At 43.5% G+C, this 25,369-nt stretch overlaps 1 long non-coding RNA gene across 1 annotated transcript; it reads right to left on the reverse strand.

Moving 5' to 3' along the window:
- Positions 1–257: 257 nt before the first annotated feature.
- LOC140738982 (uncharacterized) lies at positions 258–18,913 on the reverse strand. The gene is made up of 3 exons (XR_012101503.1): positions 18,788–18,913; positions 13,014–13,162; positions 258–353 (listed from the first exon to the last, which is right to left on the reverse strand). It is a non-coding gene; the product is annotated as an uncharacterized lncRNA (long non-coding RNA).
- Between the last annotated feature and the right edge of the window lie 6,456 nt (positions 18,914–25,369).

Consider the following 25,369-nt stretch of genomic DNA (forward strand, 5'->3'; position numbering starts at 1 on the left):
CAACATCTGGAGATCCTTTAGTATCCACCAGAAGTTTCTCTCTGAAGATCTCAGAGTCAGCACCCTGGAAACGTTCTAAAATGCACAGTGTAACAATTCTCTTTGCTTGCCTTATAAAAATATTTAGTGGTCTTTAACTAAGAATATGAAACAATGTTTATTTTATACTTATCAAAGACTTACCTGAATGCCAGCTGCAACCTTTGGAAAGCTATTGCTGCAGACTGAAGCTTGGAATCAATGACCATTTCCAGAGCAGCAGGGGGAAAGACGGCAAATTTAGAGCCATGGTTCGCTTTCAGGTTATCCATGAAAATGTTCAACTTATTTTGTGCTTCTTTCAAGATGACATCCTGCAGTATAAAATAATCAGTAATTAAAATCATATGAACTATTCAATTTGAGTGAGAAAATTGAATACACCACTATACAAGCACCCATGACAGAACACAGATTAGGAGAAGGAGTAGGCCACCTTGTCTCTCAAGCCTACTTGTCAAGGTGACCACTGCTGATGATCTGACCTCACTTTTTCTGTGCCAGTTTCATATGGATCTCAATTCCCCAGTCTTTCAAAATATATACCTCTTCTTTAAATACCTTGAGTGATCTTGCCTTGACAACTGGATGGTCCAGAATTTCAAAGATTCACCGCACCTGGTAAGACTAAATTCCTATACATCTCAATCTTAAATAACTGTCACTAATCTTGTAATTATGCCCCCTCATTTGATGCTCTACCTCTAGTAGAAGCAGATCAACATCTACCATATTGTACTTTCTTAGGATCTTATATACATTATATCAATAATCACCACTTGTGCTTCTAAACTTTAAAGAATACAGATTTAATTTCTAATGCCATTTGTGGGCAAATGGGGTTTCCATCCTGTGGTAGACTATGTGTATACCTGTCTGGACACGCCCCTCTGCTGACTGCTCCTGTGGCTCCTCCCACAGACCCCTGTATAAAGGCGATTGGAGGCACTGCTCCTCCCTCAGTCTCCAAGATGTCATGGTCATGTTTGCAGCTAATAAAAGCCTATCTTTTGCCTCCCGTCTCCGAGAGTTATTGATGGTGCATCAATTTTATTAGCTGCAATTTTAAACCATGGAGAGCATTTTACATCCAGACAGATTGGACATTGATCCTCAAGCTCCCGAAGCAGCCATTGCCTTTGAACTCTGGCTTGCATGCTTCCAATCGTACCTGGAAGAGATTTCCGTGACTGAGCCTGCTATCATGCTCAGAGTTCTGCTCTCCAAGGTCAGTCTGCGGATATACTCCCTTATCAGAGACCTGCCGACCTACCAAGGGGCACTGGACGCCCTCAAAAGACAGTACCTGCGGCCGGTGAACACCGTCTACGCAAGACATCGCTTAGCGACACGGCGGCAGTGGGCCGGAGAGTCGAGCGCTGAGTTTGTCTGGGCCCTACAGACACTCATGTGGGCCTGCGACTGCAGGGGACTGACGGCGGAACAGCATGTGGAGCTCCTGGTACGAGACGCCTTCGTTACGGGGATCAGGTCAGTGTACGTGCACCAGCGGCTGCTGGAAAACGCTGATCTTACCTTACACTCGGCGATCGAGCTGGCCGATATGCCGGAGGCTGCTCTGCACAACGCTGACACTGTCCAGCCGCGCGATCTCCCGCTGGTCCCATGGACACTGCAGACCCCGCCACCCGCCAGCGAATCGACCACAGCTGCTGCCACTCGTGAGTCCATGAACTCCCCGCAACCCTCCGGCGAATCGACCACAGCCGCTGCCGCTTGCGAGTCCGTGAACTCCCCGCAATCGACCACGGCTCCTGCCAGTCGCAAGTCTGTGCAGTGTTACTTCTGCGGACTCGAAAAGCACCCCCGAAATCGCTGCCTGGCCCGAAAAGCTACCTGCTCCAGCTGCGGCAAGAAGGGCCACTTTGCCAAGGCCTGTAAGTCTAAACCACGAGCGGGGTCGAGCAGCACTGCGTGCAAGGCATGGACGTCGCCATCTTGCCTGCCCACCTCGTGCGAAGCATGGGGGCAGCCATCTTTGTCGGTGCCACCTCGCCCCACCTCCGACCCACGGGTGCTTACCGGGCACCAAGACGGCGATTCAACTCAGGCCTCCGTAACCCTCGACCAAACCACTCCACACCAGCTCGCAAGGTCAATGATGGACATCCTGGTAGAGGGGCACAGGACTAGCTGCCTGTTTGACATGGGCAGCACTGAGAGTTTTATTCACCCGGACACTGTGCAACGCTGCAGACTCGTGACACAGCCGGTAAGCCAAAGGGTCACCATGGCTTCTGGATCACATTCCACAGACATCTGCGGGGTTGTGTAGCAACATTGGTGGTGCAGGGCACAGAATATTGGAACTTTGCGTTACTGGTCATGCCTCAACTGTGTGCCCCTGTGCTACTGGGGCTCGACTTCCAGAGCCACCTGAAAAGTGTGACAATGGAGTATGACGGGCCCCTCCCACCAATTACTGTCAGAAATCCTCAGTTTTGTGGGACTTCATCATATACCCCGCTACTGACCACACACACACACACCGACCTGCACATCCCACCCAGCACCATGCCAACGGCCGTGCTACTGACACCACTTGCAGCCTCTCCACCCTCAAGATCCCTCCCCCACCGCTGTTCGCCAACCTGACCCCCGACTGTAAACCTGTGGCAACTAAAAGCAGGAGGTACAGCGCGGGGGACAGGGCCTTCATTAAGTCAGAGGTGCAGCGGCTGCTCAGGGAGGGGATCTTTGAGCCAAGCACAAGTCCTTGGAGGGCCCAGGTGGTCATTGTTCGGACCAGGCAGAAAAATAGGATGGTCGTGGACTATAACCAGACCATCAATAGGTTCACGCAGCTTGACGCGTACCCCCCTACCCCGCATCGCGGATATGGTCAATCAGATAGCCCAGTACAAGGTGTACTCGACCATAGACCTGAAATCCGCTTACCATCAGCTCCCCATCCACCTGGAAGACCGCCCCTACACCGCCTTCGAGGCGGGCAGCAGGCTCTATCACTTCCTGCGCGTCCCCTTCAGTGTCACGAATGGTGTCTCTGTCTTCCAGAGGGAAATAGACCGGATGGTGGACCAGTGCCAACTGAAGGCCACATTCCCATATTTGGCTAACATCACCATCTGCAGTCACGACTGGCAGGATCACGACACCAACCTACATCGATTTTTCCAAGTGGCCAAAGCTCTTAACTTCACCTATAATAGGGACAAGTGTGTGTTCGGAACCACACGACTTGCTATCCTTGGGTATGTCGTGGAGAACGGGGTCATTGACCCTCTCCCCACCACCCTCAGAGCCTTCAAACGGTGCCTGGGCTTCTTTTCCTATTATGCCCAATGGGTCCCCCACTACGCAGACATGGCATGCCCCCTGGTCAAGTCCACTGCATTTCCACTCTCAGCCGAGGCCCGTGCAGCCTTCAGCCACATTAAAGGGGACATTGCCAAAGCAACGATGACCATTCCCTTCCAAGTAGAGAGTGACGCCTCCGACTTCGCGCTGGCTGCTACTCTCAATCAGGCAGGAAGGCCGGTAGCATTCTTCTCTCGTACCCTTCAGGGCCCTGAAATTCGCACTCCACGGTGGAGAAAGAAGCCCAGGCCATAGTGGAAGCTATTAGGCACTGGAGGCACTATCTCGCCGGCAAACGGTTCACCTTGCTGACCGACCAGCGCTCAGTTGCGTTCATGTTCAGCAACCAACAGTGGGGCAAAATCAAAAATGATAAAATTTTGAGGTGGAGAATAGAACTCTCCAACTACAACTATGACATCCTGTACCAGCCTGGAAGGCTCAATGAGCCCCCTGATGCTCTATCACGGGGAGCGTGTGCCAGCGCGCAGCTCGAACGGCTATATGCCCTCCATGCAGATCTTTGCCACCTGGGGTTCGCCCGGCTTTACCATTTCGTGAAACCCCGGAACCTGCCTTACTTCCTTGAGGAAATCAGGACGATGACCAGGGACTGTCAAGTCTGCGCTGAGTGCAAACCGCACTTCTACCATCCTGAAAAGGAAAAACCTTATCAAGGCCACCTGCCCCTTTGAGCGACTGAATGTCGACTTTGAGGGCCCCCTTCCCTCCACCGACCACAATGTCTACTTTCTCAACATCATTGACGAGTACTCGCAGTTCCCCTTTGCCATCCCCTGCCCCGATACCACTGCCACGTCCGTCATAAAAGCCCTGGGCCAGCTCTTCACTCTGTTCAGATATCCCTTCTATATCCACAGTGATAGAGGGTCCTCGTTTATGAGTGACGAACTGCGCCAATACCTGCTGGCTAGGGGTATTGCTACTAGTAGGACTACGAGCTATAATCCCCAGGAGAATGGACAGGTGGAGAGGGAGAATGCCACTGTGTGGAAGGCCACACTCTTAGCCCTTAGGTCAAAGGGACTGCCGGTCTCTCGCTGACAGGAGGTCCTCCCAGAGGTGCTCCACTCCATCCGCTCCCTGTTATGCATGTCCACCAATGCCACCCCTCATGAGCAACTCTTTTCTTTTCCCAGGAAGTCTGCCACTGGGACCACCCTACTGGCTTGGCTGATGTCCATAGGGCCAGTGCTGCTCCGGAAACATGCGAGGAGCAATAAATACTCCCCGATGGTCGAGAGGGTTCACCTACTTCATGCGAACCCCCAGTATGTCTACGTGGTCTTACCTGATGGGCGGGAGGACACAGTCTCCATCCGTGACCTGGCGCCCGCAGAAGCACCAGACCCCTACTCCGAACACTCCACGGTGAGTACGAACCCCGTACCCACCGATGTATATATATCTACCCACGAGACCTCACGCACACTCCCCTCTCAGCCGAGGCCCACGCGCACACCAAGCCCTACGCAGACTCCTCATGACACTCGCCAGGCACACGCATGAGGGATTACTGAACTAAAATCTGTTGATTGCAGATCACTTTAGGTTTCACAGGTGGAATAAAAAGAAAGGGGAGACTATTTTGGCATACATGGCTGAAGAAATTGTCTGAGCATTGCCAATTCAGTGATGGGCTTAATGATGCACTGAGAGATTGTCTAGTTTGTGGAATCTTACAAGAAAACATTCAAAAACAGCTCCTAATTGAAGCACAACTCGTTTTTAAAAGAGCAGTTGAAGTCAATGTATGAATGGAAACAGCAGTCAGAGATGCAATTGAGTTGCAGTCAGGAATGAAAGAGCACATGATCAAAATTGCAACATCCAGGATCAAGGATATCTTTGCAAACCTTTCTAGAGGAAAATACTTCAGCAAAGGGGATTTGGCTGAGGTTTATATACAGATGGAGATGCAAGAAGAGTCCAAAGTGTTTTTATGAGCGATAGATACATAGATAGATAGATACTTTATTCATCCCCATGGGGAAATTCAATATTTTTCCAATGTCCCATACACTTATTGTATCAAAAACTAATTACATACAATACTTAACTCAGTATAAATATGATATGCATCTAAAATCACCCTCTCAAAAAAAGCATTAATAAATAGCTTTTAATAAGTTCTTAAATAGTTTACTAAAATACATTGAATGGTAACTTAAGCTCAGTCATAACCCCGGCACTTTAACATATCTTTCCCCTGGCGGTTGAATTGTAAAGCTGAATGGCAATGGGGAGTAATGATCTCTTCATCCTGTCTGAGGAGCACTGCATCGATAGCAACCTGCCGCTAAAGCTGCTTCTCTGTCTCTGGATGGTGCTATGCAGTGGATGTTCAGGGTTTTCCATGATTGACCGTAGCCTACTCAGCGCCCTTCGCTCTGCTACCGATGTCATACTCTCCAGTTCTGTGCCCACGACAGAGCCCGCCTTCCTTACCAGCTTATTAAGACGTGAGGCGTCCCTCTTCTTAATGCTGCCTCCCCAACACGCCACCACAAAGAAGAGGGCGCTCTCCACAACTGACCTATAGAACATCTTAGCATCTCACTACAAACATTGAATGATGCCAACCTTCTAAGGAAGTACATTCGACTCTGTGCCTTCTTGCACAAGGCATCTGTGTTGGCAGTCCAGTCTAGCTTCTCGTCTAACTGATGGAAGTGAAGGTTCTATAGCATTTGCATCACATTCCTTTACTGCTGTAGAGTATGATTGAATTTTACATACAGATGGAGGATGAAATAGTTAGATCTAAAACTAGTGTCTTATGCTTGAACATGGGAGACTACAACAGGATGAGGGATCAATTGGCTAATGTGGATTGGGAGCACAGGCTTTTTGGTAGGACAGTTGAGGAACAGTGGAATACTTTCAAAGAGATTTTTTACAGTGCTCAACAAAATTATATTCCAGTCAAAAGTAAAGACAGTAAGTGTGAGGAGAGCCAGCCTTGGATAACTAAGGAAATAAAAGATAATATCAAATTAAAAGCTCATGTGTACAAATTCACAAAGTGTAGTGGGAGACTGGAGGATTGGGAAAACTTTAAAAGCAACAGAGAACAAGTAAACAAGAAATAAGGAAAGGGAAGATAGAGTATGAAAGTAAATTAGCACAAAATATAAAAACAGATAGCAAAAGTTTTTATAAATATATAAAGCCGAAGAGGGTGGCTAAAGTCAACGTAGGGCCCTTGGAAGACGAGAAGGGGAAAGTGATATTGGGTGATAAGGACATGGCTGAGGCATTGAACGACTATTTTGTGTGGGTCTTCACAGTGGAGGACACGTCTAATATGCCAAAGAATGATATTATGGACAAAATGGGAAGTGAGGACCTAGGTAAAATCACTGTCACTAAAGAGATAGTGATGTGCAAACTAGAGGGCCTGAAGGTAGATAAGTCCCCTGGTCCTGATGGGATGCATCCCGGGGTGCTGAAGGAATTGATGGAAGTTAAAGTAGACGTGTTGGTAATCATTTATCAAAACTCTCTAGACTCTGGGCAGGTCCCAGCAGATTGGAAGACAGCAAATGTCACACCACTTTTTAAAAAAGGATGTAGGCAAAAGACAGGCAACTATAGGCCAGTTAGCTTAACATCTGTAGTTGGGAAGCTGTCATTAAAGAAGAAATAGCGAAACATTTAGAAAGGAGTGGTTCCATTAGACAAATGCAGCATGGATTCAGAAAGGACAGGTCCTGTTTGACAAACTTACTGGAGTTCTTCGAGGACATAAAGAGTGCAGTGGATAGAGGGGAACACTTGTTCACTTCAATAAGGTGCTGCACAAGAGACTTATAAATAAGATACGGATGCATGGAGTTGGAGGAAGTGTATTGGCATGGATAGTGGATTGGTTAACTGATAGAAGGCAGAGAGTTTGTATAAATGTGTGTTTCTCTGCTTGGTTGTCGGTGGTGAGTGGGGTGCTGCAGGAGACGGTGCTGGGCCCACAGCTGCTTACCATTTACATTGATGATTTAGAAGAGGGGACTGAGTGTAGCGTAGCAAAATTTGCTGATGACACTAGATGAGTGGAAAAGCAAATTGTACAGAAGATGTGGAAAGCCTGCAGAGGGATATAGATAGGTTAAGTGAGTGGGCCAAGGTCTGGCAGATAGAATACAACGTTGGTAAATGAGAGATCATCCACTTTGGAAGGAATAATAGAAGAGCAGATTATTATTTAAATGGTGAAAGTTTGCAGCAAGCTGTTGTACAGAGGGACTTGGGAGTATTTTTTCATGAATTAGTTCAAGTAAAAACATCACATTTGAGAGAGACAGGTTTTTTTTCCCATGACCAGAAACAAGATGTGAGCTTTGACCAATACTTAGCTGAGCTTCACACATTGAGTAAGGCCTGTGAGTTTGGAGATTTGAGAGATTCACCAGCTAGAAACAGAATAGTTTGCAAAATCCCAGATAATGGGCTCAGAGAAAGATTGCGGCATGAAAAAGTTTGATGCTGTAAAAGTCTGTGGATGTGCGTAAGGCAGCAGAGACCACACAAGCATGAGCAAAGGGGCTGCACAGGACAGACACAGCAGTACATGCTGTGAAAACAGAGGGGCAGCGCAAAATGCATTTCCCAAAGCAACAGCAAAGCAAAGAGGTAGGCTCAAACAGCAAATACAGCCAATGTGGAGGTAGGCACATTCCAAAGATGTGTCCTACTTATGGGAAGTCCTGTAATAGTTGTGGTAAGAAGAGCCATTTTGCAAAGTGATGCAAAGCTGGGGCTACCAAACAAAAGGTGCCCATTGTTGATGAGGAAATGGAGGAAGTCTTTGTGGATTCTCTCCAGACTGCTGGTGCTGATATAACAGAGTAGATTGTTCCAATGACTGTGAATGAGACAGTAATTTCATTCAAGCTTGACACTGATGTCCTGGTGAATCTGTTATTCATGGATGATTACAAGACTCTCAAAGTAAAGAGCAAGATTTCCCCAGTGAAATTAAAACTGACAGACGATACTGAAGAGAATGTTCCATAAGACCACACGACATAGGAGCAGAATTAGGGCATCTGGCCCATCGAGTCTGCTCTGCCATTAAATCACAGCTGACCCTTTCTTTTCTCCTCCTCAATCCCAGTTCCTGACCTTCTCCCCATAACCTTTGATGTCCAATCAAGAACCTATCAATCTCTGCCTTAAATACACCCAATGACCTGGCCTCCACAGCTGCACATGGCAACAAATTCACCACCCTCAGCCGATGCATCCCCATATGGCCTTGGAGCAGTCTACTGCAATGGCATGATGACGCATGGCCTATGCATCAAGGGCTTTAACAAGTGCGGAAGCCAGTTATGCACAAATAAAGAGCTTATCGCTAGCAGTATATGTATGGACAAACTTTTGAAGTGGAGACAGACCATAAACTACTGGTCAATTACGTCCAAACCACTGAATGACTGTCCCACAAGGATGCGTGATGATAAGTCTGCAGAAGTATAATATGAAGATCATCTACACACCGGGAAATATAAGTTTGCTGCTGATGCACTGTCTTGAGCAGTGAACAAGAAAGAAAAGAATCACCAAGAGAATAATGCTGATATACAGGTCTATGTTGAAATGATTATCACCTCCATTCCAGTGGCTCCTGATGGATCAGAGCAGATTAGGAAAGCAGCAAGGGCGGTTGAAACAATAAAAGTACATACAGAAAGGATGGCCAGCAACTAAGAATGACTGTCCAATGTGAATATGGGATTATCGGGCTTGTAGAGCTGAACAGTCAGTAGTGGAAGATATGGTCTTCAGAGAGAACAGGTTTGTGATTCCAGTGTTGCTACAGAAGGAAATGCTTCAGAAGATACATGAAAGGCATCTTGGTGAGAAAAAGTGTAACTGAAGAGCTCATGATGTATTGACTATGAATGAACCAAGACATCAGCTAAACCACTGTTTCATGTGAAATATGTATTACTATAGACCAAAGCAGCAAGCAGAACTGCTTACACCACACCCTGTACCAGACAAGCTGTACTTCAAAGTTGGAATGGATTTGTTTGACTGCAATGAGAAGAGTCATATTGTTCTACCAGGCTGCTTTTCCAGTTACCCAGAGGTTGCAACACTGCAATCAACATCCAGCAAAGCAGTCCTTCCTGAAAGCTGTGTTCATGAGGCATGGAGTTTCATGTGAAGTGGTATCAGACAATGGTCCACATTTCTGAGCTGTGAATTTGAGTCCTTTGCCAATGGATGGGGATTTTCACATATAACATCAAGCCCACATCACCCAAAATCTAATGGCTTAGCAGACAGTTTGGTAAAGGTAGTGAAGGGTTTCATGAAGAAGGCACAAAGTGGGTGAGAGGATTTCCACAAAAATCTGATGATTTACAGAATGTGCCACTGCAGAATGGCCTTTCACCAGCCCAGATGCTGAAGGGTCGATGCTTACACACTAACCTTCCAGTGCACAAAAACCTGTTGCTAAAGGAGCACAGAAGGTGAAATTGGCTAAAGTAAAATGAAAAGTAAAACAGAAACAGTGTCATGACAAGACTGCAAAAAGCCTATCAGTCCTGAAGCCTGAAGATCAAGTGCAAAGTTGAGATCATGATTCTGGCACAAGGTCTATGCAAGGATATGTGCAACAGGAAGTTGTTCCACATTCCTACCAGATCCAGATGGAGTGAGGAACACCTCTGAGAAGGAACCATGTTGATCTCTGACCACAGGCTCCAATCCATAGTTGTGACATGTCACCTGTCAGTACATCAAAGAGGCTAACAGATGAATAAAATGAACTTGTTTATCAGAGTTCGCAGAAAGACACAAATATTAATGCACAAAATACTAGCAATACACGTGTAGAAACTTACAGCAGACAAAAAAGGATTATTAAACCATCTCAGAGACTGATTGAAAGCTGTTGAGTGAAAAAGGGATTGGCTACAGAATGTAAATATCTTTGTTGGAAAGGATAATTGTTCCTTGCAGGTTTATGAGGATATAGTATTGTGTTTGTATTTAAAGGCGGAAGATGGGTTATTATGTCTGTATATAATAAAGAGCTTCAGTTCCCAATGGGCAATGTGGGTGGTTCACCCAGAAATGTAAGCTTCAGTGGGAAGCAGGTTGCCTGTGCTCGGTGTTGTACAGAGTGAATAATAAAAAGTTCTAGTGTTTACCCACACCGTTTTTCTTTATTAAGAACAAAGTAAACAAGAACCATTCTTGCAAGCCCAGAGTCAACTCCTACAAATAGCATGGGAGAAGCCCCAGAACCTGAAATTCTTTCACAACTATAAGTCTCACCTGCCAAGCAGAGTGACTCCCCTTGTCAGGAAATATGTTATCCCACAAAAGTAAGAAATCCTCCACAGCGGTTAATTTAAATTGTCTGAATTGGACAATTTAAAATTTACTATGTAGTGAATGTCTAAGTAGTACAGTAGCTTTATTATATAGAATATCATATAGTATACTAGCACAGTACTGAAATAATTTTATGTATTTCCCTGTGCTACCACCTCAAAAAAAACTACTTTCATGACATATGTGAGTGATGATATATCTCATTCCGATAAGGGTCTTTTTTGCAGACTGAGAGTAGGAAGGGGACAGAGATAGGGGAGGGAGTGGGAAGCACCAGAGAGGCAATCTATAATAATCAATAAACCAATTAAACCAATTGTTTGGAATAAAAGGACCTTGCCTGGGGTGTCTCAGGGCTGGACGTGTCTGCACTCATGCCATCCCCATCCCTAGCACTCCTTCTCTGCCACTTGTCCCACAGCCCTCTCGCAACATTCCACCCTCATCATTCCCAAAATCCTTTGCTCCTGCCAGACTCATTCTCCAATCCATGTTGACAAATACAGTACTGTGCAAAATTCTTGGGCCCTAACTACTTTTGCACATTACTGTATGTATATACATACAAATTGAGATGCATTCTACAAAGTATATTGAAGTGAAGTTTATAGCTAAGCAGGGAGGAGTGTTGTGTATTTAACATTTCAGTAATATTTGAATATTGTAAATATTTAGTTTGATCAAGCATTCTTTGTTTAAATAATTCATTACAGGTGATCCATAAAAATACCTGAATGGCATACGTCATTATGTACGTATAACTTCAATGGCATAACTTAAAGTAAAAATGAAACTAAGCCACTCATTCCCAGCACTGTGTTTTTGCTTTCAATTAGCACATATGACAAACACCTCACTAAAAGTAAAATAAAACCAAAGAGCACGTTTATCCCGGTCTCCTCCCTGTTTTTCTTCCGCACAATTTCTGGAGTCACAAAGCACAACACTTGGCTCAAAAATGCTGTTTCCAAACTGTTTATTATAATTACCATGGACTGATGGAATCTATCTCTCTCTCCCTGGCTATCCATCCCATAGGATGATGATGGTTTCTTTCAGTCAGTCAGTGGGGTTTGATATGTGCATCCTGGAGTGGCTGTACAGGCCGATCACTGACAGGCACTGTGGCGCTTCCTGTGCTTTTCCTCTGTTGTCTCTATGAGCTTGTTCTCAGTAGTGTCCACACCTTTTCTGATGGCGTCCCTCCATTGTGAGTGATCTGGAGCCAGATCCTTCCATGTTGATGGGGCAATGTCAGCTTTCTTGAGGCTCCTGTGCAGAACATCCTTGTACTGCTGTTGCCGGCCTCCTCATTTTTGGGTACCACTGGACAGTTGGCCATACAAGATATCCTTGGACAGTCTTCTGTCAGGCATTCTGACAGCATGTCCTGCCCAGTGCAGTTGGGCTGACATCACCAAGGTTGAAACTGCTGGCATACCGGCTCGAGAGAGGACCTCGATATTGGAGACCTTGATTTGCCAGGTGATCTTCATCAGAGAACATAGGTGATGCTACTGCAGTTGGCAGAGTGCCCTACCACTGCCCCAATTTTATTAGGTACTTAACTAGAGGGAAGCAACAAATGGGGGTACAGGTTTCCTCTGCAATCCGAAGGTAGAATGTTCCTATGAAACCGTTTGTAAACTGAAATGTCGTAAAGCGAAGAAGCAATTACCATTAATTTATATGGGAAAAGTTTTTGAGCATTCCCAGACCCAAAAAATAACCTACCAAATCAAACCAAATAACACATAAAACCTAAAATAACACTAACATGTAGTAAAAGCAGGAATGATATGATAAATATACAGCTTATATAAAGTAGAAATATTGTATGTATGGTGTAGTTTCACTTATCAAAATCGGGAAGACAGCGAGCCAAAATCGATTTGGAGAAAAAAATCGGCACGTACACACCTACGCACGTACACACGTATGCACATACACGCTTGCGCATACAATTGCCCGCACAAGGCTTCACGGTCATGGTAGTCTTTCTCAGGGTTAACACACGTATAAAGTGGGCGTATTTTTTTCGTAAAAGCAAAAATCCTCTTTGGTTAGTGAAAACAGGTACTAATGTAGGTCTTTCATAACAGTAAGCTGTCGTAAAGCGAACATTCGAAAAAGGGGGGGCCACTTGTATTTCATTGCTGAGAAATGATAAATTAATTTTTTGCAAGAACTCAAAGGAAACAATCTGGCCATTCCACAAAGATTACATCTCTCAGCACATCAATGTGCATCAGCATAATTACCTTGAGCTGGGGTAAGGTCATATGCTTATGCAAGGTATGAAGACCTGGAGTCTCTGTACTCAGATGACATTCTCGTGTAGCACCACGTATCTCACTTAAATGACTGAAAACTCTGACATCTTCAGTATCTAGATCTATTATCCTTCCACCTGTAAGTTTGTCACAAACACACAACAGTAAAAATAATTATTTTGAGTAAGCAATAGGAAAATTAGTGATTCCAATAAGAATCCAATATATCAGCAATAATAAGTTTTTACCAAGACCAGCGACAGATCCCAACACTTAATGAGAATTCGTAACATGCAAAGCCCTAAACAGTAATGAATAATGAATCCTTCAACTAACTGGAACCTGACATTAATTTTCAAGGACAGAGGACCATGAGGGTAATATAGAGTTGGGGGTGTGCAGCGGCAGTAAGGAGGGGAGACAGGATGGAGAAAGGGAAATGTGAAATGTGGGTAATAATAATGGGAAAGTTACTGGAGGGGATCCTGAGGGACAGGATCTACCATCATTTGGAAAACCACAGAATGATTGGGGATAGGCAGTATGATTTGTGCAAGGGAAATAATGTAACACAAATATGACTGAGATGATTTTGAAGAGGTGGCGAAGAGGGCTGGTGGTAAATAAAATCTCTATGGACTAGAGCAAGGCTTTTAACAAGGCAAGCCATGTTTTAATATGGCAAGCCAGTTTGAATGGTGCCTAACGGCAAATCCTTTGATTGCATCTTCAGAAACAGCTCAACTTCTATCTTTAATATCTCTATTTTTTCCCTTTCAGGGTTCTTTTGAAGACTGTGACCTGGAGTTACACACTGACTTCTGTTCTTTGCGGGAATGGGACCTGCTCTTGGGGTCTCACAACTGGCCGCTATTTGATATACCAAGGCCGCGGCCTAGAAGATTAGCATGCCTTCAAGGTTCCAGGATTTTGTGGCTCGGAAGGTGGGCAGACTTGAGGTCGGTGCCTCTACAGAAAACTGATGTGCCGTGGGAGTACACTGAAGATTGAAAGTAGCAAGCTGGCTGCATACCTGAGTGCTCAGTGGGGGGGCACCGATGCTTTTTTTTGCTGGTGCAGAGGGGGGAATCGTCACTTTGCTTATGCGTGGGTGGGCAGAGCTGGGGGGGCTTTGGGGTTCTAATATTTAACTGTCATTCATTCTTTGGGGCAGTCCTCTGTTTTTGTGGATGGTTGCGAAGAAAAAGCATTTCAGGATGTATATTGTATACATTTCTCTGACATTAAATGTACCTTTGGAATCCATGCATCCAGAGTGAGGTAGCCAATTTGCTACAAATTTGGTGTGGTGGTAGAAGTCAGAGGGTGGCTTTTCCAGATTGGTGTGCAGCACCAGTCCTCTGTTGTTTGTCAACTATATTCATGAAGTGAATGAGTTTGAAAATGATACCAAAATTGGTGGAAGAGTGGACAGTGAAGAAGGCTATCCAAGACTACAACAGGATCAAGAAAAAGTTTCGAAGTGGACCAGGAAGTGGAAGATGGAATTTAACTCAGATAAATGCAAAGTGTTGCACCTTGGTGAGCTAAACTAGGGCAGGACAAATTCGGACAAGAGAAAATCTGCAGATGCTGGAAATCCAAGCAACACACACAAAATACTGGAGGAACTCAGCAGGCCAGGCAGCATCTATGGAAAATAGTACAGTCGACGTTTCCGGCCAAGACCCTCCAGCAGGACTGGAGGAAAAAAGATGAGGAGTAAAGTTAAAAGGTGGGGGAGGGAAGGGAGAAACACAAGGTGATAGATGAAACCAGGAGAGGGAAGGGTGAAGTAAAGAGCTGGGAAGTTTATTGGTGAAAGAGATACAGGATTGGAAAAGAGGGAATCTGATAGGAAAGGGTGTGTAGGCCTCCGTTAGTCTCGATAGACCATGGATTTGCATCTTGGAAAGTTTCCAGGGTGCAAGCCTGGGCAAGGTTTTTTTTTAATGGAAGACCGGCAGTTACCCAAGCTGCAAGTCTCCCCTCTCCACGCCACCAATGTTGTCCAAGGGAAGGGCATTAGGACCCATACAGCTTGGCACCGGTGTCGTCGCAGAGCAATATGTGGTTAAAGTGTCTTGCTCAAGGACACACACGCAAGCCTCAGCCAAGGATCGAACTAGCGGCCTTCAGATAACTAGACGAACGCCTTAAACACTTGGCCACACGCCAACATGGAGATTAAACACAGAGCCATGGAAGAAAGAAAAGGGGGGAGGAGCACAAGAGGGAAAAGATGGGTAGACAAGGAGATAAGGTGAGAGAGGGAAAAGGAGATGGGGAATGGTGAGGGGGTGGGGTATGGTACCGGAGGTTCGAGAAATCAATGTTCATGTCATCAGGTTGGAGACTACCCAGACAGAATACAAGGTGTTCTTCCTCCAATCTGAGTGTGGCCTCATTGCAACAGCAGAGAAGGCCATGGATAGACATATCGGAGTGGGAAGTGGAATTAAAATGGGTGGACACTGGGAGATCCTGCTTTTTCTGGCATAGGTGCTGGGCGAAGTGGTCTCCCAATCTACGTTGGGTCTCACCAATATACAGAAGGCCACAGCAAGATGAGTTGTAATGTAAATGGTGGACAAAATTGAAAAGGGTGAATACAAGACTGAAGGAGTTGTATTTGAATGCGCACAGTATACGGAATAAGGCAGATGAACTTGTAGCACAGTTACAGATTGGCATGTATGAAGTTGTAGGCATCACTGACTCATGGCTGGATGAAGATTACAGCTGGGAGCTTACTGTCCAAGGATACAAATTAAATCGAAAAGCCAGGCAGGTAGGCAGAGGGGGTGGTATTGCTTTGTTAGTAAAAAAATAGAATAAAATCATTAGAAAGAGGTGAAATAATGCTGGAAGGTGTTGAATCATTGTGGATAGAGCTAAGGAACTGCAAGTGTAAAAAGACCCAAATGGGAATTGTATACAGACCCCCAAACAGTAGTAAGGATGTGACCAACAAATTACAATGGGAGATGAAAAATGCATGCCAGAAGTGTAATGTTACAATAATCATGGGAGATTTCAATATGCAGGTAGATTGGGAAAATCAGGTTGGATCCCAACACCCAAGAGGAAATCTAATGATTTCAAGAATGCCTACAAGAGAGCTTTTTAGAGCAGCCCCTGGTTGAGCCCACTATTCTGGATTTGGTGTTGTGTAATGAACCAGAATTAATTAGAGAGTTTAAGGTAAAAGAACCCTTAGGGGAAAGTGATCTTAATATGACCAAATTCACACAGAAATTTAAGAAGGAGAAGCGAAAGTCAGATGTATCAGTATTACAGAAGAGCAAAGGGAATTACAGTGGCATAAGAGAGGTGTTGGCCAGAATTGATTGTAAAGAAACACTGGCTGGGATGATGGCAGAGCAGCAACGGCTGGAATTTTTGGAAGTAATTTGGAAGGCACAAGATATATACATCCCAAAAAAAAAAGTATACTAAAGGCAAGATTTTACAACCGTAGCTAACAAAAGAAGTCAAAGTCAACATAAAAGACAGAGAGGGCATATTATAGTGCAAAGATTAGTGGCAATTTAGGGGACTGGGATACTTTCAAGTACCAACAGAAGGCAACTAAAACATCATTAAGAAGGTAAAGATGGAATATAAAATTAAACTAGCTGATGATATTAAAGGAGATACCAAAAGGTTTTCAGGTACATAACCTGTAAAAGAGAGGACTGCTGGAAAATGATGCTGGAGAAAGAGGTGGTAATTGGGGACAAGGAAATGGTGGACGATGTGAATAAGCATTTTGCATCAGTCTTCACTGTGGAAGACAAAAGCAGTATGGTGAAAGTTCCAGGTGTCGGGGTCATGAAGAGTGTGAAGTTACCATTAATAGGGAGAAGGCACTTGGGAAACTGAAACTGAAGAGCAAGAGGATGGGCCATGTGAGAATAGGACCAATCAGGAGCAAAAGTGGAAACGTACATGGATTCGGAGGAGGTAGCAGAGGTACCTAATGAATACTTTGCTTCAGTATTTACCAGCGAAAAGGACCTTGGCAATGGTGGGTATGACTTACAGTGGACTGAAACGCTTGTGTGTATAGACATTAAGAAAGAGAATGTGCTGGAGGTTTTGAAAGGTATTAAGTTAGATAGGTCACCGGGACCAAAGGAGAAATATGCCAGGCAACTGTGAGAAGTAAGGGAGGAGATTGCTGAGCCTCTGACGATGATCTTTGCATCACCAGTAGGGATGGGAGAAGTACCAGAGCATTGGAAGGTTGTAAATGTTGTTCCCTTGTTCAAGAAAGGGAGTAGAGATAACCCAGGAAATTATGGACCAATGAGTCTTACTTCAGTGGTGGGCAAGTTGTTAAAGAACATCCTGACAGGCAGGATTTATGAGCATTTGTAGAGACATAATCTGATTAGGGACTGTCAATGTGGCTTTGTCAAGGGCAGGTGAAGCCTTAAGAGCTTAATTGAATTCTTTGACGAAGTAACAAAACACGCTGATAAACTTAGAGCAGTGGATATAGTGTATATGGATTTCAGTAAGGCATTTGATAAGGTTCCCCACGCAGGGCTCCCTCAGAAAGTAAGGAGGCATAGGATCCAAGGAGACCTTGCTTTGTGGATCTAGAATTGGCTTGCCCACAGAGGGCAAAAAGGGTGGCTGTATGTGGTTCATATTCTGCATGGAGGGTGATGACGAGTGGTGTTCCTCATCCAGGTCATTTATGAAAATCACAGAACCGATCCTATTTGATGGGAGAGTCTCGAACCAGAGGACACAGCATCAAAATAGAGGGGCATCCTTTTAGAATGGAGATGAGAAGGAATTTCTTTAGCCAGAGAGTTGTGAATCTTGGAATTTGTTGCTGTGGAGGTCAAGTCTTTATGTATATTTAAGGCAAAGGTTGATAGATTCTTGAATGGTTAGAGCACGAAGGGAGGAGACTGGGGCTGAGAGGGAAAATGAATCAGTCATGATGAAATGGTGGAGCAGACTCGATGGGCCAAATGGCCTAATTCTGCTCCTATATCTTATGGTACCTGATGGTCATCTTAGACTAGCGGGCTGAAGGTTCCTGTCGGTGCTGTATGACTCCTTTATAAAGTGGGATCTGTCACCCTGACCATCTTGCAATACTGACAAACACTCACAAAATGCTGGAGGAACTCAGCAGGCCAGGCAGATTCTATGGAAAAGAGTACAGTCGACATTTTGGGCCAAAACCCTTCAGCAGGACTGGAGGAAAAAGTTAAGGAATCCCACTGAAGGGTCTCGGCCTGAAAGTTGATTGTACTCTTTTCCATAAATGCTGCCTGGCCTGCTGAGTTCCTCCACCATTTTGTGTGTGTTGCCTGGATTTCCAGCATCAGCAGATTTTCTCTTGTTTGTGATTGCAACACTGAGAGATGGTTTTGGAATAAAATAGATTCTAAGCTTTACTGACCACTTGCCTACCTACCTTCCTCTGCCTCATGGTCACGTATTCCTATGTGACTGTCATTCCTTAAGTTGCAGTGAGACCATTTCCGAAATGTCCTCTCCATGAAACTTACAAACCTGCGGAAGTACCTGGTACCACTAGCTGGTGTCCAAGCTCTAAAACCTAATGCAAAAGCTGGCCAAGCTGGAGGCACCTCATGCAGAATAGTCACCTACACCACAAAGAGCATCTTGGAATTTGCACAAGCTGTAACCCATGCAGTACTTTGGGGCTGAGCTCACCTTTCAAGAATTAAATCCCCTCACTCAGAATGTGATCAGCCACCATAATCATTTACCTGCAACAGACTTTCTTTCATCTGTGCTTAGACATACAGAAATAACTGACTCTGGGATGTCATTTATAGTCTCAGCAAGTTTGATGATAAGATGAGTTTGTCCAAGTTGAAATTTATGTTCAAGCCAAGGACCATAAAGTGTACATAATGCTGGAGACAAAGGTATCTCAAGTACCTCCTCAAGCACCTGGAAAATATAAATAAACAATTTAGCATTATAACAATAGAACAAAATTATCAATAACCCACAAGTGCACTAAACATGGAGTCCTTTTTTTTCTCCTTTGGGCCAAGGTGGGACAAGGTTGTTGGAGTAAGAGGAAGTTCAAGGAAAGTAAACATGGGTGTGGATCACTTGGGCCAAATCTGTGTAGAATCTGTGGTATAGTGAACATCCATTCAAAACAAAGTTCAAAGTGCATATGTCTCCGTATACAAACTTGGAATTAATTTTCTTGCATGCATTTACAGTAAATATAAAGAAAAGCAATAGAATCAATGAAAGACTGCACACAAGACAAACAACCAATGTGCAAAAGACAAACTTTGCAAATATAAAAATAGAAAAAACAAAATAATAATAAATAAGCAATAAAAATCAAGAACATGAGATGAAAAATCCTTGAAAATGAGTCCATAGGTTGTAAAGTAATTGTTAAACAAGTTGTTAAAACATTAAAGCTGTATGTCAGAAACACTTAGACATAGGTAATAATTTCAATTATCATTACTGGCTTTAGGTAAGTTTACAGAATGCTTTTTAAATGTTTATAAAATATGTCCACTCCATGGAATCCTGTCTATTAATAGACATCTACAGACAAGGTGCACAAGTACCAACTTGCTTAATTTTCTTATAACTTTACCAAAAAAAAAGAATAATTAACATTATTAATGTCCAGTTCTGATGAAGAGTCTCAGCCTGATATGTCAACTGCTTATTCATTCCCATGGATGCTGTCTGACTTGCTGAGTTCCTCCAGCATTTGTGTGTGTTGCTGTAGATCTCCAGCACCTGCATAATCTCTTGTGTTTATGAGTAATTAGCATGCTGAATTTAATGTCAGATGGACATATTTCCAATGTCCTTAGCTCATATCACTGCTGCCATTATTGCTCTGACAGATTACCAGTGAATGATCCAGACTGGAAAACCAACAACATATAGCTCACTATATATTTTGTTCCAGCTACAGCAAGTTCCTCTCAGCATCAGCCAAGTGTCAGATGATAATCAAAGGAAATTGACCCAATGTTAAAAAAACATTAATAGTTATAGTATAGGGGTAACAAACTAGTAAAGTTCGAATTCTATGACAAGTTACTGGCAAATAAAAATTAATTAATCATGTAAATTATGCATTGGTGCCATAAAAACAGGGAAAAAAAACTGAACACATAAAAAGTCAACTAATACACTCAAGAAAAATTTAAAGTCTTGAGAGTACAATGACATGGACAAAAAAGTGCTGCCTTGCTATTTAATTAACATTCCAGGAACAAATTATATTCCAGCAAAGAAAGTTTATTACATTTCTTACCTGCAAATTATCACTTAGAAGGTGGTTTGATTGATCAAACTTCATTTGAACCTATAAATAAAAGAGTAAGTTTACATGTTTACATTTTATATAGCTTATTGTCATAGAAAACAAAAAAAATTCCAATATATTACAGTTTTAATTATTGCACAATATAAAAGCTGCCTAACATTATATCAATATTTAGATGTTTTTTAGCCAAGAATTATGATGACTTTTTAATGAAAGTCTCAGAAAATACCAATGCAAAACTTTTGACAGAATGATGTTGGCCAGGATTACATAAGAACTCTTCAAGTAATTTATTTATTTTATTTAGCGATACAAGGTGGAGTAGGCCATAGCATCCCTTCGAGCCATGCTGCCCCAGCAGCTGCCCGACAAACCTGATTAACCCTAACCTAAATCATGGGACAATATACTGTACAATGACCTTTGGAGTGTGGGAAGAAACTGGAGGATTTGGAGGAAACACAAGCATTCCATAGGGTCTCCTTACAGAACTGTGCCAGAATTGAATTCCAAACTCAGTAACATCCCGAGATGTAATAGCTCACGTTAACTGCTACACTACCATGGCACCCTAACAGGATGGATGGTAATGTCATGAGATCTTTCGTGGTCACCAGAGCAGGCAGACCTGTTTAATATATCAACTGTAAAACCTCTGAAAACATAATGAAGCCTGAAAGTTCTCAATTTTCAGTTCAGATATAGGTTTCAATAGGTAAAGATTACACACAAGGTGCTGAGTGTTTTCCCATTGAAAGAAAGGTCACTAATATATGAAATACTTAGCAATATTAGGAATGCAAAGCAAAGCATCTGTCCAACACCCCCCTCTTTGGCATTGGCGTATGGAGGGATATTAGGGTTCAAGTCCATAGCTCCCTAAAGTATTGTCAGATTGATAGGGTGGTTAAAAAAAAAAGCATGCTTGCTTTTATTAGTCAAAGCACTGAGCTGAAGAGTCAGGAAGTTATACCACCCCATGACACAACTAATGTAGAGGCTTTGGAAAGAATGCAGAAGAAATTAACCAGATGAGCCAGCGCTGCCTAATTGCATTCATGTGATCAATTTACTAACCTGGACGTCTTTGGAATGTGCACCCAGAGGAAATCCATGCAGTCACAGGGAGAACAGGTTGGCAGATGGCTTTCAATGTGAGGCATTGCTTTTTGGGTTTGTACTGTAGGGCATTGGGGACTATTATGAAACAGAGGGACCTGGGAGTGCAAGTGCACAACTTGGAGCATTTGACAGCTCTGGGTCTCTCTACTCCCTGCAATTCAGAAGAATGAGGGGGGGATCTCATTGAAATATATTGAACGTTGAAAGGCCTCAATAGAGTGGATGTTTCCTATGGTGGGTGAGTCTAAGACCAAAGGACACAGCCTCAGAAATAGAAGGACGTCTATTTAGAACAGATATGAGAAGGAATTTCTTTAGTCAGAGTGGTAAATCTGTGGAATTTGTTACCACAGGTGTCTGTGGAGGCAAAGTCATTATGTATATTTAAGACAGAGATTGATATGTTCTTGATTCATCAGGGCATGAAGGGTTACAGGGAGAAGGCAGGAAATTGAGGCGAAGGGGAAATGGGCCTCAATGGGCCAAATGGTCTAATTTTGAACCTGTATCTTATGGTGTTATAATTTCTAGAAAGTTGCATCACAGATAGAAAGAGTGGTACAGAAGGCCTTCATTAATCAGGGCATTGAGTAGAGGAGATGGGATTTAATATTGCAATTTTAAAAAATGTTAGTGAGGCCACATTTGGACAGTTGTGCATAAAATTAGGTACCATTTTAGTCATCCTGTTATGGAAAGATGCTATTAAACTAGAAACAGCATAGAAAAAAATTGACCAGAATGTTCAAAATAAGTTTTTTGTAAAACTACATACAGGTTTATGTCACTAAGTACACCCTGAGATTCCTTTTGTTTTGCAGGCAATCATAATAAGTACAAGAAATACAATAGAATCAATGAAAGACAACCCCCAACAAGACGGAGAGACAACGAATGTGCAGAAGTCAACAAACTTGCAAATACAAAAGAAAGAAAAATAATATATAAATAAGAAATAAATAATGAGACAATGAGTTCTTGAAAGCGAATCCATAGGTTGTGGGAACAATTCGGTGATGGGGCAAGTGAAGTTGAATGAAGGTATCCCCTCCAGTTCAGGAGCCTGATGGTTGAGGGGCAATAAGTGTTCCTGAACCTGGTGGTGTGGATCCTGAAGCTCCTGTACATTCTTCCTTATGGCAGCAGCAAGAAGAGAGCATGGCCTGGATGTCGGGGCCCTTTAGTGATAGATGCTGCTTTCTTGCAACAGCGCTCCATGTAGACATGCTCAGTGGTGGATAGGGCTTTACCTGTGGTGGACTAGTCCAATCCACTGCTTTTTGTAGGATTTTCCATTCCAGGCTATAATGCAGCCGGTCAATACACTCTCTGCTACACATCTATATAAGTTTGTCAAAGTTTAAGATGATATGCCAACTCATCACAAGCTTCTAAGAAAGTAGAGAAGCTGTCGTGCTTCCTTCATAATGGCACTTATATGTGGGGCCCAGGACAGATCCCCATAAATGATAACACTGAGGAACTTAAAGTTGCTGACGCTCTCCACCTCTGATCCCCTGATGAGGACTGGCTCATGGATCTCTGGTTTCTTCCTCCTGTCATTAATAATCATAAGACATGGGAGCAGAATTAGGCCATTTGGCCCATCTAGTCTGCACCATCATTCAATCATGGCTGATCCTTTTTACCCCTCCTCAGCCCCACTCCCCAGCCTTCTCCCCGTTACTTTTGATGCCGTGTCCACTCAAGAACCTATCAAGCTCTGCCTTAAATACACGCAATGACCTGGCCTCCATACCTGCCTGGGAATTTGTGGAAATTCCACAAATTCACCACCCTCTGACTGAAGAAATTTCTTTGCATCTCTGTTTTAAATAGACACCCCTATCCTGAAATTGTGCCCTTTTGTCCAAGACTCCCCCACCATGTGAAGCATCCTTTCCTTATTCACTCTGTCTAGGCCTTTCAACATTCAAAGTGTTTCAATGCGATCTCTCCTCATCCTTCTAAATTCCAGTGAGTACAGACCTAGAGCCATCAAACGTTCCTCATGGGATAACCCTTTCTTTCCTGGAATCAACCTTGTGAACCTCCTCTAAACTCTCCCCAATGCCAGCACATCTTTTCTTAGATGAGGAGCCCAAAACTGTTCACAATGCTCAAAGAGAGTCCTCACCAGTGCCTTATAAAGCCTTAGCATAACATTCCTACTCTTGTATTCTAGACCTCCTGAAATGAATGCTAACATTGCATTTGCCTTCCTCACCACCAACTCTATCTGCAAGTTAACCTTTAGGTTGTTCTGCACGATGACTTCCAAGTCCCTTTGCATCACACATTTTTGGATTTTCTCCCCACTTAGAAAATAGTCTGCATATTTATTTCTACTACCAATGTGCATGACCATGCACTTTCCAATATTGTATTTCATTTGCCACTTTCTTGCCCATTCTCCTAACCTGTCCCTCTGCAGCCTACCTGTTTCCTCAACACTACCTGCACCTCCACCAATCTTTGTATCACCTGCAAACTTGGCAACAAAGCCATCTATTCCATCATCTACATCATTGATATACAGTATAAAAAGCAGTCCCAACACTGACCACTGTTGAACACCACTAGCCACCAGCAGCCAACCAGAAAAGGATCCTTTATTTCCACTCATTCCCTCCTACCAATCAGCCAATGCTCTAACCATTCCAATAACTTTCCTGTAATACCATGGGCTTTTAACTTGGTATCATCTTCTTGATCTTGCTGACATTGAGTTTTTTGGTGTGGCACCAGTCAGACAGATTTTAAATCTTCCTCCCATATGCCAATTCATCACAACCTCTGATTTGGCCAATGACAGTGCTGTTGTTGGCAAATTTAAATATAGCATTGGAGCTTAGCATTACAAAAGGGCAGTAGAACAGTCTTGTAGCGCACCTGTGCTGATAGAACTTGTGAAGAAGTGTGAGGGAATTTTGAGGGTTAATGAAAATGTGTGACTGCTGAACGTTCTAGTAGAAGGGAACAGAAAATGTCAATAAGATATAAGGGAGTGTGGAAAACCAAGTATTATTAAAACATACCAGCAAGACGCTGAGCTAATTGTTAACCACCCTCCACAAAGTTGCAGGGCTTGTGAAAAGCTACTTTTATTCAGTCTCACAGATGCTTGGATTGTTTTATCTGCTACCTTATCAGGAAACCTTGACTTGAAGTCTGTAGCTGTCTTAAAAAGGAGCATTATGGACTGTATAATTCAGAATCACTGCCATCTGAGAGATGATTCTCGTGTGGCCATGGAAATAAAAGACAATGACTGGGATTGACTGGGTAAGTGAGGAAATCAAAGATCCAGTTGCACAAAGAGATATTTTGCCACAGGCAGCTTTGCAGGCCGAATGTTTATGTATATTTAAGGCAGAGGTTGTTAGGTTCTTGATTGGTCAGGGCATGAAGGGGTACGGGAGAAAGCAGGAGACTGGGGCTGAGAGGAAAGTTGGATCAGCCATATGAAATGGGGAGAAGACTTGATGGGCCAAATAGCCAAATTCGGCTCCTTTATCTTATGGTCTTACAGTATTGAGGCCTTGGTCTGGAAACTTATTGATTAGGTTTGAGGGAATTATAGTATTGAATGCCAAGCTGTAGTCAATGAAGAGCATCCTGATGTTTGTACCTTCACTGTCCAGATGTTCCAGGGTTAGGGCAAGAGCCAATGAAGTGGCATCTGTTATTGATCTGTTGTGACAGTGGGCAAATTGGAATGGATTTAAATCACGTCTCATGTAGAAGTACCTATGTTTCATCACCAGCCTCTCAAAGCACTTCATCACAGTGGATGGAATTGCTACTGGATGATAGCCATTGAGGCAGTCTACCACATTTTTCTTAGGACCAGTATAATTGAAGCCTGCTTGAAGCAGGTGGGTACCCCAGACTGCCGAAGAAAGAG

The sequence above is a fragment of the Hemitrygon akajei genome, chromosome 14 (genome assembly GCF_048418815.1).
Source record: "Hemitrygon akajei chromosome 14, sHemAka1.3, whole genome shotgun sequence".
NCBI lineage: Eukaryota > Metazoa > Chordata > Chondrichthyes > Myliobatiformes > Dasyatidae > Hemitrygon > Hemitrygon akajei.